We start from the raw sequence: 5,434 nt of genomic DNA on the forward strand, positions 1-5,434 counted from the left end.
CGAGTAAAAACAATCACTACTAATATACTACTTGGACTGTATGAAAGGGAATGTTGGTACCTCATGACACGCTAAGTAAAATAGCCTCTATCTTCTCTTCTATTTTCTCTCTCTCTCTCTCTCTCTCTCTCTCTCTCTCTCTCTCTCTCTCTCTCTCTCTCTCTCTATCTGTGTGTGTTTATCTCTTCTCATACACTAAACGATTGAACACATCCGACTGTCTTCTCCGCAACAAAAGACCAACTTCTGCACAGTTATTAGAATAAAAAATACTACTGAACAATATAGGTATATGTATTCTAACCATATATATATATATATATATATATATATATATATATATATATGATATATATATGTATATATATATATATATATATATATATATATATATATATATATATATATATAATATGAGTGTTGGTGGGTACTCGTAGGTACGAAAGTGCTCGATAATGATGGTTAGAGCTAATATAGAATGAAAATTGTCACTCACATTTTTTGTGGCCGAGACGATTCGTTTCTGTGTCTTTTTACACGTCCTCAGTCGGCGTAATCCTAAGTAATATATATATATATATATATATATATATATATATATATATATATATATATATATATACATAATTTATGTGAATATTCAGTCCACGAAGATATCGATGTAATAAAGAGGGGGATATCGAGATGGCTAGACCACACCTTGAGAAATCCACGCGACATATTACCAGATAAGGAGGTTATAATGTATCTAACATCCATGGATCGAGTATAAGTAGGAACAGACAAGAGGAAGGAATTAATGGATCGTTTGAAAATGGAAATAAGGAGAGAGGATGGCACAGCTGGGCAAGATGGAGAGGATTTGTCAATGGCAAGTGTTTTTTTTTTATTGTTTGTATGACATTCGCTTTCGGATCGGAAGGTTCTGGGTTAGAGCCTGGCTCAGCGCATAGTTGAGTCATTGGAAAAGACTCTATACTCACATTCTCTCACCGTACTCAGGTGTGAATACCTGGCCGTTAACAGCGTTGTCTTTGTTGGACTAATTGTAATATCGCCTAACAGGCGTCGTGACTGGTTCTATATGTTACGTGTTGCTGTTGGTCAGAGATCCGTTGTAAAACGCTTTGAGTACGTTTAGTGGATATTGCGCTAAATGAATAAAAAGGAATAAAAGGGTAGTGTCCAAATTTATAAAATTACAATTAATTAAAGCACCCAAAAGGTAGGACGATGGGGAATTGGTTCAAATAGAGAACAGATGAAGATTCGAAGAACATATTAACAATGTACTTAGTTTGATATCATCTAAAAGTTTAATCCAGACACCAGCACAGAATCCAAGTAAGAGCAATACACTCAAACGTTTACAAGATATGTTCAAAATAAAAATCATTACTTTTAGTAAATAACAGTTGGATGATTTACAAGGAAAACAAATAATCTCCCAAAAGCAACATTTTACATTTTACTCTTTTTCTCTCAGCCAAGGACTCCGGAAAATGCCAATTTAAAACCAAATAATACCATTCCAAGACAAAGACAGAACTCATTTCAGAAAACAGATATAGGGATAGAAGACACAGCAAGTATATATACATATATATATATATATATATATATATATATATATATATATATATATATATATATATACATATATGGATAAACCAAATATAAATAAACAAAATATCTCACATAATGTAGGGTTTCAACACTTTATTCATTTGTCATAATCGGTAAGGCAAGGAAGGAAAGAATATTCAAATGTATTATAGGTATAACCATAATGATTGCAATATAATAATAATAATAATAATAATAATAATAATAATAATAATAATAATAATAATAATAATAATAATAATAATAATAATAATAATAATAACAACAACAACGATAGTGATAATTGTCTGGGTAAGAAAATAGAGTCAATTCAATCTTTATTGATTTTTATTTCGTTACACACGGCGATTTAAGGTAACAATAATAAAGTCATGCTCGAACAAAATGGGTCACACTGCATGTATGTAAATTATAATACGATGTAACTCACTCCATCACTATTTTACTCACACATTAACTCATTCATCCACGTCACATGCAATTCATTCATCTATTTTTAACCACTAAGCTGCCGTACTCTGGAAAGACAAGTATTAAAATATTTGGCCTGTAAAACTCGTCCTTCAAATTTAAATGTCGATCTATTTAACTGACCCTCATCTTGGCAAAAACTCTCTAACCTAGGACATGCGAGGTCTAAGGCTTGAGAGCTCTTGTAAAGATTACGGTAATTTAAATCGATATATATTATTAAAAGGACGGTTTTTTAATGGCCAAATGTTTTAAATAAGCAGCTTTCCAAAGTACGTTAGTTATACTGGTTAAATCACTTTATCTATCATTCTTTCTCTTTTTTTTTGTTATTAACCGATTATTAATTCCTTCACTATATTCGCTTCCCAAATCAGTATTGCCCCATCTTTCTATTCCCTTGGGGAGGTGACTTTTAAAAATAGCTATTAAATATCATTCTCATCGCTGAGGAGTCGGTGTGCGAGATCGTTGATCTAACTATGGAGTATATATCTCTCTTTCAGACTATTATATTATATTGTAATTGTTACCGTACTCCGCTTCGGAGTTATGGAAAAGAACCACTCGGTTTTATCAAGGCAATGAATAGAGTCTTTGGTTGATTTTTGTTTGGGAAATGTCTCCATAACGTGCTTTTCTCATTTATTTAGTAAGTTAGAAAAATGCATATTAATTGTCTTCTGTAACCTTATAGCAATATAAAATATATTTTAAAAGCCCAGCATAGTCCTGGTGATTTCAAGGTGGCCAGCAATTTGTGAGACGTTGCTAACTCCTTTTTGACAATCGGAATGTGACTTATCAATATTTGATAATCACCTCCATAGTTACGGACTGACTGACACACTAACACACTAAATCGATAACTCGGTTATAATTTAACCATTTAATTGCCGTAGTCTGGAAAACACGTCTTTAAAAATTTGGTCAGAAACTTATCGGTCAAATATCGATGGATTTAAATGACCCTCATTTTGGTAAAAACTATCAAACCTGGGGCCTCGCGAAGACCCAGGTTTGTGAGTTTATACCAAGATGATGGCCATTTAAATCGATCGATATTTGAATGACGAGTTTTCTGGCCGAACGTTTAAAACACGTATCTTGCCAGGCTACGGCAGTTGACTGAGTAATTATCCATTCAGCCATTCATAGTCGTCCACTCAGCTTCTAAGTCCCGGCCTACAACTGATACTGAAAACATTTTTTTCTAGTTTTGGCCAGAAAATGTTTACTTCAAATATTGAATGATTGAGATGAGTTCCAACTTGTAAAAAAAGCAGTTGTCATTTCGAAGAGTAACACGTCTGAGACTTTATGACAATTGACACTTCAAAGAGTAACACGTTTGAGACTTATGAAAAGTCGAAAAAAATGACATTAAAAGTTTTCTGGCTAATATAAACAGGGCGGGGGTTAGTGTACGACACCACTGCCTGTCCATATTCATATCTTTAAATATAATCTAACTCAATTGAAAATATAAAAGACTGGACATGCAGATATTCTGAATCTACTTGCTTGTTTCAAGACCGACGATCGATAAACACATACATATTAACACACACACACATTCACACCCAACCACACATACCCATTCATTTATATATATATATATATATATATATATATATATATATATATATATAACTACACACACACATACTCACACACACACACACACATACATACAGGAAAAATATCACGGTGAATAATAAATGATTGTGCATTACCACCACAGCTTACTCTCAATCATTCTCTTTCCCTCCCCCTCCCACCATCTCTCACATGGACACACATATACAAACACACACAGCAATTGTTATGTATTTAATGCCAAAACATCCAACCAACACGCCCAATAACCAAATGGCACTGTCACACACACACACACACACACACACACACATTACACACAACACAAACATTGGAGATAAATGATAATAAATAGGCGAGGTACACCATAATATAGGACGACAAAAATTAGATTTTTAAAAAGGTGCAAAGACGTGGAAAATGAGAGAATAATATTATAAATGGAAAAAATACACGTATCATTGAAGTTTGCAAAATAAAATATCCAGGTAGTTCAAAGGTAGAAAAATAATGAATTCAACAGCAACATTCGTGTACTCTATAAGGAAAAACCCACGTATTTTAAATTTTGGGCAGAAAACTCATCATTCAAATATCGATCGATTAAGATGACTCTGAGCTAGGCAAAAGCTCACAAACCTGGGAAAAAGCGAAGTCCAAGGCTTGAAAGTTTTTGTCAAGTTGAAGTATTTTTAATCGGTCGATAACTGAAGAAGGACGAATTTTCTGGCCCAAATTTTTAATAGGGTACGTTTTTTTGTTGTTGTTGTGTTGTTTGTTTCAGAATACGACAGACTGGGTGGAAGATTTAAAAATGCGTGCCAGTGAGAACGTTATAACAAGTGTGAAAGCAAAGGTAACATTGAAAGTCAGTAAAGAAGTTAAAATATAATTTAGAAATATAAACATTTGTGTCCTGACACTCTCGAACGATATTAATTCTCTACAGACAGAGTTAAAAAAATTTTTTTAGCGTTTTCATTTATGAATAATTTCAAGACCAGGAAATAGGAGGATAACAGGAAATGAAAAGAATATACCTGTGCAGTAAATAAGTGACATTAACGGGTCTGTACAACAGATTTGAAGTTTTGTTTTTAAGGGTTTTACGGCGCTTGCAACACATTACGATCATGTCAGAGTAAGTAAAAAGGAAGAAAATGGGATAGTAAAAAGTTCTAGAATTACAATTAAAATACCCAAGAAAAGGTAAGACAAAGGAGAATTGGTTCAAATAGGAAACGTATGTAGATTCCAAGAGCACACTATCAAATGACTTAGTTTGAGATCACCTAAAAGTCTCATCCACACAAGCACAGACCCCTAAGAGGAATACACTCATATGTTTAAAAACCATATATAATATGTAAACAAAACATAATACAGTGCATAACCGAGAGATAATTTACAAGGAAAAAATTATCCTCTCCCAAAACTATCAATACATTTGACTGTTTATTTTTCATCAAGGGCATCCTGCCAGGGCCAGGACAAAACCAAGTAATCCCATTCCCAGACAAAGACAGAAAGCAAGTCGGAAAACAGGTATTGGAGGATAGAATACACAGTACCTCCCTGCCCACTATGGGAGGTCAGGAACCCCACTCAGAGATTTGAATTAGAATACGGGGACATGATGAAATGGACAAAAGATTATTAATTAGAGTTTTAATTAAAATCACAAAGAATAGAATAAAGACAATAGGGATAGTTGAAACAGAAAACATAAGTGTATCCG

This window comes from Berghia stephanieae, chromosome 5, assembly GCF_034508935.2.
Source record: "Berghia stephanieae isolate SIO BIC M18660-M18661 chromosome 5, UCSD_Bste_1.3, whole genome shotgun sequence".
Lineage (NCBI taxonomy): Eukaryota > Metazoa > Mollusca > Gastropoda > Nudibranchia > Aeolidiidae > Berghia > Berghia stephanieae.